The 12,071-nt window shown below is 45.8% G+C and overlaps 1 protein-coding gene across 1 annotated transcript in view; it reads left to right on the top strand.

Annotated features, from left to right (window-relative positions):
- LOC138247052 (uncharacterized) overlaps window positions 1-12,071 on the top strand; it is a 249,316-nt gene that overhangs the window by 134,679 nt on the left and 102,566 nt on the right. The window lies entirely within an intron of this gene.

The following is a 12,071-nucleotide window of genomic DNA, read 5'->3' as shown; positions in this document are numbered from 1 at the left end:
TGCTGTGTGCCTGCACCTCTGGTCCGACCTCTGCGCTACGGTGCGCCTGCACCTCTGGTCCGACCTCTGCGCTGCGGTGCGCCTGCACCTCTGGTCCGACCTCTGCGCTGCGGTGCGCCTGCACCTCTGGTCCGACCTCTGCGCTGCGGTGCGCCTGCACCTCTGATGGTTTGATCGTTGCATTAACATTCTCCCACGTTTGTATTTCCGTGTCTGACATTAGTATGTGATCCTTGCCCTGAAACTCCGGTGTGTTCCAATCGCGACGTCTTGAAGAAATCTTTTGACCCGAGGATTGAGTGCTGTCCCCGATACATATGCGGTAGGTACTGAGGGAAGTATAACAGCCATGGGGGAAGGAGCGGGGACACAAGGGATGCGGAGTGGAGGGAAACGGCCCCAGCCTGCCATACACAAGGGATAAATGGTGCACTCAACGACAGCCGAACTGTGATAGAGGCTGCGTGGGGACAGTGGGTGAGGAGCGCAACAAGAAGACGCAATATCTTAAACTCTTTAACTAGGAAATCTACCCATCACATTCACTCCAGAGCCTGGCCTCCCTCACTCTCTGCCATCACATTCACTCCAGAGCCTGGCCTCCCTCACTCTCTGCCATCACATTCACTCCAGAGCCTGGCCTCCCTCACTCTCTGCTATCACATTCACTCCAGAGCCCGGCCTCTCCTATCACATTCACTCCAGAGCCTGGCCTCTCTCCCTCTCTCCTGTCACATTCACTCCAGAGCCCGGCCTCTCCTATCACGTTCACTCCAGAGCCTGGCGTCTCTCCCTCTCTCCTATCACATTCACTCCAGAGCCTGGCCTCCCTCACTCTCTGCTACCACATTCACTCCAGAGCCTGGCCTCGCTCTCTCCTATCACATTCACTCCAGAGCCCGGCCTCTCCTATCACATTCACTCCAGAGCCTGGCCTCTCTCCCTCTCTCCTGTCACATTCACTCCAGAGCCCGGCCTCTCCTATCACGTTCACTCCAGAGCCTGGCGTCTCTCCCTCTCTCCTATCACATTCACTCCAGAGCCTGGCCTCCCTCACTCTCTGCTACCACATTCACTCCAGAGCCTGGCCTCGCTCTCTCCTATCACATTCACTCCAGAGCCCGGCCTCTTTCACTCTCCCATCACATTCACTCCAGAGCCCGGCCTCTTTCACTCTCCGCTATCACATTCACTCGGCTTGGCCTCTCTCAATTTTCTTCATTAAACTCTGCCACACCTGGCCTATTTGGGTTTCTCCTACTGCACTGATTGCAGAGCCTGGCCTCTCTTGATCTCTCACGTCATTCACTACAGCAAGTGTCCTCCCTGGGGCTTTCCCATCACTGACTGAAGCACCTACCATCTCTGGGTCTTCCTTATCGTTCAAGAGAGCACAGGTCCCTTCCATCACTCACTGAACTGAATGGCCTCTCTCGGTCTCTCCCATCACTTAATTTAGCGCTTGATCTCTCTGGGTCTCTCCTGTCCCTCACTGCAGTAGGTGTCCTCTCTGAGCCTCTCCCATCACTCACTGCAAGGCTTGACCTCTCTGGGTCCCTACCTTCACTCACTGCAGCACTTGGCCTGCCTGGGCCTCTCTAACTGCATTAGCAGCAGAACCTTGCCTCCACAACCCTTTACTCTGACTGTCCGGTCTTCTGCCCTTCACTCTGACTGTATCAGCTGCGCTCCCTAAGCGCCTGTCGCCCCTCTAGCTGCAGCACCCGTCCTCCCTGTGTGTGTAGCCTGCACTTTGACTTCAGGGCTTGGCCTCACTGGGTGTCTCACCTCCCTCTAGCTGAAGTATTTGCCCATCTCCGGACGTCTTTCCCCAACTCTTCCTGCAGCATTAGTCCTATCAGGGTGTCTGCCATTCATTCCGACTTCAGAGAATGGCCTTTCGGGGTGTCTGACTTCACTCTCGCTGCAGCACCTGGCCTCTCTCGGTGTCTGCCCACACTCTATCTGAAGGACTTGGCCTCTCTGGACATCTGTACCCAACTCCACCTGCAGCACCAGACCTCTCTGGGTGTCTGTCCCTCACTCTGACTTCAGAGAATGGCCTCGTGGGGTGTCTGACCTCACTCTAGCTTCAGCACCTGTCCTTTCTGGGTGTCTGCTCTCTCTGCCTGAAGTACGTGGCCTCACTGGACATCTGTCCTCAACTCTACCTGCAGCACCAGTCCGCTTTGGGTGTCTTCCCCTCATTTTGACTTTAGAGCTTGGCCTGTCTGGGTGTCTGTTCCTCACTGTAGCTGCAGCACCTGTCCTCTCTGGGTGTCTGCCCTCACTCTGTCTTTAGTACTTGGATTCTCTGGACATCTGTCCCCAACTATACCTGCAGTACCTGGCCTCTCAGGATGTCTGCCCTCATTCTACCTGCTCTCTTTCGATCTGGACCACCACTTTCAGTGAAGCGCCTGACCTCATGGGACACATCCTGACCATGCTGCCGCTATCTCTCCCTGTTTACAAGTGCTTCTCTTTCTGGGGTTCTGGAATTTACACGTGGCTACTGATGCCACAAGACAGAGCTTTCGGTCTCTGCAAACATCAGGTGTTACTGCCATAGTGATATCTCAGACTCTGGGATTGTTCAGCATGACTTGCCAGAGAATGTGCTCCTCAACCCTAAATATCAGTGGCGGCTGCTAGGAGGGAAAAGTGGTGGGGCAGCACAGGGGACAATAAGAAGTAAATTTAAAATAAAACTTACCTGCTGCCTGCCGCCTCTGTGCTCTTCTGATCACAGGCTCCTAGACTCGTCTGTGCCAATCCAGACGCTGCTCTTATGTCGGTAATACTATTACCCAGCATGAGAGCAGTGCTGGGATTGGGGAGCGCGAGCTGCTTTTATGCTTTCAGAGGGACTGAGAGCTTGTACCTGCTGATCTCCAGCAATAGCCGGGAGACACCTAAGTGCACATGACTGCTTGGCCATCCTAAGACAGCCGGCCGAACGTCATGCACACCTGCAGTGCCCACCACTACAAGTGCCCTCCATGCCTGCCGTGGCCCCGTCCCCCAGAACTCGGCTTGGCACTGGCTCCGGTCATGTAAAATTTAATGATAATAAAACTGCTTTATAATCATTTTACTTTTCATGTTTTTATGCTGCTGAGGCAGTGGGGTGAGGCTCCTCTGCTCTTAAATATATGTGCCCATGAAGGCTGCCACAGTGCTGTGCGTGCATTCTTCAGTCGTTGCGAAATTAGACTGTATTTGTAAATGAAATTTTAATGGCATGTAAATAGTAGCTACACCAATATATTTGTTTCAGTATTTTTAAGTAATAAAACAAAATAAATAGGAAGAGGCATTTACAGTTCACACTTGTGAATCTCCAAGGGTTTGAAGCATAAATTGTGTGACCGTCATTACCCCACCAAAGTGGTTAATACTGCCTATAAGCGGGCTAAGTACAGTGACAGAGATTCACTACTGCACACGGCCACCAGTGACTCAGAAAATAAACTCACATGTGTTACCACATTTACACCATTGTCCAATACCATCAAGAAGATCATTAACAAAAGATGGGACATCCTCTGCAGTGGTGGGGAAATTGTCTCAAAACCGTTATTTGCCTTCAAAAGGACCACTAATTTGAAGGATATTTTGATCCACACGCGACCTAAACCCCAGGCTGTACCTAGTAAACAAGGGACTCTCTGGGAGTTACCACCAGTTAGGGGCCACTACCCCTGTGGAAATTGCAACGTATGTTCACTCACAAAGCAAATAGACACACTAGATTTAGCACCCATTGGAAACTGGCGGTTACTCAAACATACCAACTGCAATACTAGAAACTGTGTATATTTGATCACTTGCCCTTGTGGCCTACAATATGTAGGGATGACCACGAGAGCAGTCAAACTAAGAATTAATGAACACTGCAGCAACATCCGTTGCGGTCGATTTTCGACAAAGCTTAGCATGCATTACATTGAGTTACAACATAGCCCTGATGACATGTGGTGGGTTGTATTGCAGACAAATACCCAGCAGGGGACAGGGTCTCTTTTTGAATTAGAACAACGATGGGTTTTTAAACTTGGAACCCACCGCAAGGGACTGAATGATGACATCCCTTGGACTAGTCTCTCCTCCTGATCTAGGTATCAGGACCCAGAATAGCCATGGCGACCCTCCAGACATCAGTGTGTTAACTGAACCTGGCCAACGGCCCGCGTGAACCCATGAAGCCCTAACTCAATGTGGGAGGGGTGACGAATAGGAATTATGCTAAGGGTCACAATAGACTTAAGTAAGTGACTGATGATATACAAAAAATTTTTGTTTGACTGTCAGCTCTGATTTAAGTTAGCTAATTTAGCTTATAGTTGGAGAAGTTTTTATACTAGGTCCTGAAGAAGCGTCATTGGATCCATATGGACCACAAAGACGCGAAACATGTCGACCCATTTTGAGGTGGGTCCCATAATTGTCTGACCCACTGTTATTAGACATATAGTTAAAGAGTGACAGAGCATTATCTCTATCTCACTCTTCTGTTCTTTCTTTTAACCTTGGCCTTCACCCCATATAGACAGAATAAAGTTAAGTACTCATTAAGGGTCCTGAGCCAATTTTATTTCCCTTTCTTTGAACTCTCCCTATTTTTTCCTTTCTCCCTACTCATTTGCGGGATAGAGTGGCATCAACGAAAAAAGATCTCTGGCAAAGAGCCCCCCGGAAGGGTGGTGCCCGTCAGACATTGCAGCGCCGGTCTGACGAGGAGCTTGTCCAATGATGAAGCATGACACCCATTTGGGTGTGTGAGGACTCTTGCTCCTATTAAATAGGACTCCAGAGCACTCGTCCTGTCTTCCCTAGTGACCTAGGAACAGTGTATTGCAGTATTAGTAACTTTCATTGGAGGGTATACACTGGACCTTTAATCCTCTACATCCCCTGTATTTTTGATGTCTCCAAGGGTTTGTACAGAGCTGATGAGATGGTGCATGTGCAATAAAACCTGTCTGAATGTTTTTTGTTGGCGTTTTTAAGAACAAAACAGTAAGACTATTCCTCCTGTTTCTCGTTTCAGAACCACGGGTAAGTTGCCCATGACGGTCTTCGTGCAGTAAGTAGCGCTCTGAATATGGACCTTCTGACTCTTTAAAGCACCACTGGGGCCTTGGGCCATGTCCCTCTGAAGCTGAGAAAATTCAAGGCATTATAACAACATCTGAAGATGTAACATGTGCTATGTTTAACATACCTAGGAATAGGGCGTTAAGTGAGATGAAAAAAGTGAGGGGTTCGGAGGGGTCTCTAAAAGGGGCGTGGCCTAATAAGCTAAGTGGCCCAGGTAAATAGAGGTGTGGCTTAAAACATGTAAACTAACATCCTGTGTTCAGTCAAGCCCCATCATAAACGTTCACCCCCAACCGGATCTCACTGAGACACCAGGAGGCAACTGAGTTCGCAGTATGCATTGTACAAGAGTAATATGCTGCATAAACAAAATACAGAATCACAACAATCTGGAAATACAAACACTCTTAGGGAATGCAAAATTAAGTAAAACAAGTGAAATGTAAACAGGGACTGCTCTGCCAATATGGATCACCTTAATGGTTTCTACCTCCATTGTGCAGAAATCGATCAGTGTTTTGGCCTGTCAAGTTATGGACATGAACATAGAGCCCAACAAGGACCTCTTTCAAGGTCAGCTTTTATTCATTGCCCAGTCTGAGGCATGGAGTGATCTGGCCTGCTTAAAGCCCTCTCTAAGCAATACCTGACTTCTAAAACTCAAGGCCTTGGGCTGAGGCCCACTCAGATCCAGTTCATCAAGGACAGTGATGGGGGAGGCCTGAGAGAGGAAAGGAAGTGATAAAGAAGAGCACTTGGCCCATCATATGGGCTTCTTCGATGCATAGTCTTGTTCTGCATTCGATCCAAAATGTTAGTCTGTAGGTGAGATGAGGCATTTTTTGGTCAACTCATATTACACACATATTTTATAAATAGCTAAAAATCACTTTTTTCTGAAAGAATCCACGCAGAATCCGAAGCATATTCCTTTTGCAGGATAAGGGTGGAAAGACTCCACCCCACTGACAAAAGGTGCTTGCTGAGCCAGCATTTAGTGATTGCTTATATCCAAGGCATGCATGTGGGTCGCTCCTCTGTCACTCATGTGACTTCTATTGATCATTTAGCACGGCTACCTATGAGTAATCAATTTGTCTCTCACTACTGAGTGGGCTCTGTAAAGCATTTGCTAGGAATCCCTACAACTAGTACATTCTTTTGTCACTCCTGTGTGTCACTCCTCTGTTTTAAGCATATAATCAAGTTCCTACAATTAGTGCATTCCCTTGTCGCTTTGGGTGGATTCGGTAGAACACATACCAGGGTTTCCTACAACTAGCACATACTTCTGTCACTCTTGGGTGGACTCTAGAGAGCAATTAGTATGACTGCATACAACTAGTGCACTCTCCCTCCCTCCCAGTGGACTCCATAAAGAACATACCACAGCTCCTTATACCTAATGCACTCCCCTGTCACTCCATATAAGCCAGTTCCTATAATTAGTGCATTACCCTGTCACTCCTGGATGGATTCTGTAAGGCACAAACCGCAGTTGCTTATAGCTATAATTCCTCTGTCACTCCTAGGTGGACTGTATAGCGCACTTAGCACTATATAGCAGCTACTACAGTGCCATCCAATCTGGGTATCCTTCAGTATAGGTCTTTGTGCCACGTCTTCTTCCTCTACATACCCTCCTATATTAGCTACACTAGCCGAGACCTCAGTGGCATAACGAAACTTGAACGGGTCCCTGTGCAAAATACATAGAGGCCCCCTCCCCCAGTCTGCCACCTACCACTTTTGCTGAGGGGGGCTTCTGAAGCTCGGGGACCCCCCAGGCCACAGGGGCTTTTGTTACGCCACTGGGACGCCTCTTCTTGTCCCCACACTCCACAGCCAGGGATGAAGCTGAGTAATCCGAAGATTGATCCAATGGAACTCAATGGTCTGTGAAATTGCCCATTCCAAGGCCTGATTTTTCACATATGATGATCATGATGTGGCGAAAGTAGGATTTTGGTGTTCTGCAGAGGTTTATGCCCTATTCTCACTTTGCTGGCGTTGGAGTGGACATGGATCTCTTTACAACCAGATGTGCAAAGGAGCATATGTACTGGGAAACAACTGACTGCTTTATTCTTCATCTTTGTCCTCTGTAGTGTTTTGGCATAACATGTGCCCCACCCCCACCCTGCCCAAAGACAGGTCAAACTGCTGTCAAGCAGGAAGGATCAGGAGAAGACGACTGCTGTCCGGAGTATGATTGTGGTGAGTTGAATAGGCATCCCTGTTGCACATCTGTTTACTCAGCCTGTACATTTTCTCTGTCACTTATCAGCCCCTAACAATGGTGCTGGTGTTGTAAGCTTGGCTCCAAGTTTGTATTCCATTATGGCCATTTCAGGAATGTGTGTAGTGTGTGTTTTTTCTAAACTGCAGAGAGTAGTCCATATGGACTGACAGAAGGTGTCTTTACAGCGGTAAATGTATACTTTGACTTAAAATTATGGTTCATGTGATTAAGATAATCCTATGAAGGTGAATAGAAAATTGTCCACTAGTGTAGTGTGTTGGATTATTTCTAGACAACAAACCCTACAGGACAGTATCAAAATAGTTGTGCGATGTCATCAGTGATGTTATCAATTATGTAATTTGAGATGTGATCAGTGATGTCATCAATGATATTATATATGAGGTCATAAGCAGTACAAGGTGTAGTTAGCTCAGTGAATTATAAATGGTAAATGTCAGAGTTTTTTTTGTTTTGTAAAGGTTTTTTATCTCATTTCAGAACCTAATGTCACTTTAACTGTTGTTTTTTTAGTGACTATACATATATACATCAATGATGATATGTATTTTTATCATATAAGATACAAAATAAGTATAATTATTGGTTAATTGTATTAATTTTTAAACGTTAATATACTTAACTATTTTAAAATGACACTTTCAAACTTAGGCCCGTATTTATACTTTTTTTAGCGCCGCATTTGCGCCGTTTTTTGACGCAAAACGGCGCAAACCTACAAAATACAATGGTATTTTGCAAGTTTGCGCCGTTTGTGCGTCAAAAAACGACGCAAATGCAGCGCTAAAAAAGTATAAATACGGGCCTTATTTTTTAAAATATAAAAATAGTTTAAATTATTTAAGCACATAATGTTTAACAAAAATTCCTACAAATTAAATCAAAATAGAAAATGGTGGTGAAGGTGGGTAGTTTTTAAATTATTACTTTCCAATTAGTATTTATAAATTAAATTCATCTCTTTAAAATATTTTATTATCTAATACATTTTTAACAAGAGACATTAATGGGTGGTAATATATCATTGTAGTAGTTCCAGGTTAATAGTAACTATTTTACACTATTTTACATGTATTTATATTATAAGCAAATATTTCTAAATATTTTATAAATCATAAACTTTAATACATTTTCCTACACTTTTTTCATATGGAGATCTTCACCTCGGTGGTGGAGAGTTCAATCAAAAGCTGGTAAAAGAGGCTTGACCCCCTCATTAGTCTGAACCCAGGTGCAAATATCCACTCAGATGGTAAAGAGGAAAAAGAGGAGAGTAACACCTAGGTGTAGGAGTAAATCTACACATGCAAGTGTACCCTTATAAATCAAGCCTATATTCTTTGCTGCTTTTTCAAGGCAAATACTAAGCAACCTCGTATCAGAAACTAGCCACAACATTACGCAGACTACTGATCACCCTTGCACGTGTACATGGAGTACTGCACTCACCACTGCTGCGAATCAGAAATCTGTTACAGGTGGCACAAATGGTAATTGCTTCTGTACATGGGGAGTATTTCCCAACGCATCCTTACCACAAGAACTTGCATAAATGTACTGTGCTACATACAGTGGTACTGTTAAATACCATGTGCCTGTTGCCAGGTTAAGATGACATTAACTCCTTTTAAGTATCTTTCCTTTCATTCTTCCATTAGTGTGCCAAGAGTGTCCTCCCGCTCCAGTCTGTCAGCCTGGATGGACAAGGAAAGAGATGGTCAACCCTGATAACTGTTGCCTCGCATACACCTGTGGTAAGTATGATGCTAGTCATTACAAGGCACTGGGTGCAGAGACTTCTAGACATCAAGAATAATTATCAGACACAGTGGAATGTCCACATTGGCTCCACCAATCAGAAGATTTAGATTGGGGACATTTACTGCTGTTATTTGCTTACATTCTAAACCCTCTGTGGATCTAGACATAAATTCTGATGGTAAAACCATGAGGATTGTAGGATCGCTACAAAGGCGGTGGAGTGAAAACAAGGTGACCAAGTGAGAACTAGGCCCCCATAGGAGAGAGGAGAAAGAGAGGCACAGGCGGGAGAGAGAAGCCAGAAACTGACAGGTGGGGCTGTGATTACTCACAAAACGGTGTAGAGAACAGCAGACGGTGGGTGGCAAATCAGAAAGTAAGGAAATATTAACTGGCACTGGGGATTGACAAAGGTAATATTAACTGTACCCATGAACATGGGGTGCTCACATGGTACTTGTGACCCCCTCCTCTAGGGCAGCAGGACATTACCAGCCCTCATTCTAATTTTGAGCCTCGCCCTTTGCTCCAGCCCATAATGTAGACAGGCAGTTATGAAGCGTTCATAGAGGTAGCATCAGGCAACATACAGGTAATTAAAATATTCATCACTATGTTGCCGAGCGAGTAAAAATTACAGTTCCCTTGAATCTGACCAAGAACTTCCTTTTAGACCATTTGTAAAAATGTGTATGGCACTTGATTAAGGGGTGTGAGGGGGGAGTGGTGGGAGGAGACATGACCGGGGGATAGCGGGGGTTTGAGAGAGAGGTATGAGGTATCTCCAGGAGGTCTGTGGGAAGGATGGAGAGTTAGCGGGAGGTAGGAGTTGTCGAGGAGATGTGCAGGCAGCAGCTGGTCTTACCCAGAGGCTGGAGCCCTAGTGCGGCTCCTCTAGTTTATCTTGACCGTACCCAGGCCCTCGGAGACTCTGGAGATCATGAATACTCAGGTTTTGAGTTGAAGTCTGATATCACTATGTTCATGTGTTGGATTGGTCGTGCACCACTGCACTGTAGTTCCTACCCTCCCACAGGTCCTTGGTGAGAATGTGTGCACAATCCTTTCTGAATCAATCCCTTTGACTGTAGGACCTATGTAGTCCACAAGTCTCATTATGGAACATGTAAAGGTTCCAATTATCCATGGAAGAGAACCAAGGTACCATTGTGTTTTTAGGTGGAAAATAATATAAACATCTGTATCACTTATCACCAAAGGAGTTTAAACAAAATGAAAAGTCCCACCATCCAAGTCTTATCATCATCCGGGTTACATCTGGTGGGAAAGTAAGGGTGGGTATATATGTGGTACGGCGTACCTTGCAGATAAGAGTAAGAGGGATGGCTAAGTGATACTCGGGGGTGGATCATGTTTCAAAATTGAATCTTACCATGTTGTCTACAAGTTGGAAATAGCACTTTATAAGAAAAATCACATAATAAAATAAATGGACGTGACCGGACACTGACAACAAACACTCGGGGAAACTGGGTTTTAACAGAGCATACTTGTGGGGGTGAGGAGCTTGCAACTGGATCAAATGTATTTAATTGATTTCATGACAAAAAGACACTAATATTATTTCATTTGTTTTATTTTATTCCAGAACCGCCGGTAAGTTGCCTGGGTCCATCACTTTCCACATGCAGTGAGTAACACTGAGAAGACAGAGACCTGTGTCATGTCATGATTGTTCCGTGTGTCCTGAACATCACTGGGGTTGTGGACCATACTGCTCCTAATCAGCGACACCTTAAAATGTTATTACGGAAGCTGAAGTGATGCAGTTAATACATTTGCTGGGTCAGGGCACCCTCACACTTGCAGTAGACCTTCTGATGACAACTACCTGGTTAGAACTTATAAGGTTAGAGATGGCTGGAAGTGCTGAGGATGTGCAGGAAGAAGTGCAGAAGAGCACTTAGGTCCTGGTGTATCTTCTTAACACATGTTTTGTGTATCACTCAGATGTTAAGCAAGAGTCAAGGTGTAGCCACACATAACCGAATACGTCTGAAATCCCTATGGTCTTAGGAAGTGATCTAAGAAACAATCAAAGGGGGCAATTATTCAAAGGTGACAAGCTCCTTATGAGGGGTGTAATGGAAAGGCAGAAGTGCAGGGGTTGCCATTAAACTGGAAACAAAAGTCAATGTTTTTGGTTGAGGGCAGAGGGACAGCAGAGATGGAATAGACTCATTACATAGGGGGAGAGAAATCTGAGATGGTATTGACTCATTACATAGCACAGAGGGACAGCAGAGACGGTGTGGACTCATTATGTAGGGGTGAGAGAAAGCAGAGATGGTACATATGCATTACGTAGGGTGCAGAGAAGGGCTGGAGACATCATGTAGGGCAGAGGTGGTATGGAGTCATTACAAAAGACATAGACAGAAGAGACAGTGTGGGCATATAACCTAGGGCAGAGGGTCAACAGAGATGGGGTGCACTCATTACATAGGACAGAGAGGCCGCAGAAATGGGGTGCACTCATTACACAAGGGAGAAACAGAACAGAAATGGTATGGGCTTGTTACGTAGGGCACAGGGACAGCAGAGATGGTGTGTACTCATTACGTAGAGCAGAGGGATAGCAGAGATAATTTGCAGTTATGGTGTACGGAGACAATAGTGTAGATGGTCTGGAGTCATTACGTACCGCAGAGAGGCAGCAGTGATGGTATGGAGTCATTACGTACCTCAGAGAGGCAGCAGTGATGGTATGGAGTCATTACGTACCGCAGAGAGGCAGCAGTGATGGTCTGCAGTCATTACGTACCGCAGAGAGGCAGCAGTGATGGTCTGCAGTCATTACGTACCGCAGAGAGGCAGCAGTGATGGTATGGAGTCATTGCGTAAGGCAGAGAGGCAGCAGTGATGGTATGGAGTCCTTACGTACCTCAGAGAGGCAGCAGTGATGGTATGGAGTCATTACGTA

Source organism: Pleurodeles waltl, chromosome 7 (genome assembly GCF_031143425.1).
Source record: "Pleurodeles waltl isolate 20211129_DDA chromosome 7, aPleWal1.hap1.20221129, whole genome shotgun sequence".
Lineage (NCBI taxonomy): Eukaryota > Metazoa > Chordata > Amphibia > Caudata > Salamandridae > Pleurodeles > Pleurodeles waltl.
This window is presented reverse-complemented; position numbering and strand designations above follow the sequence as displayed.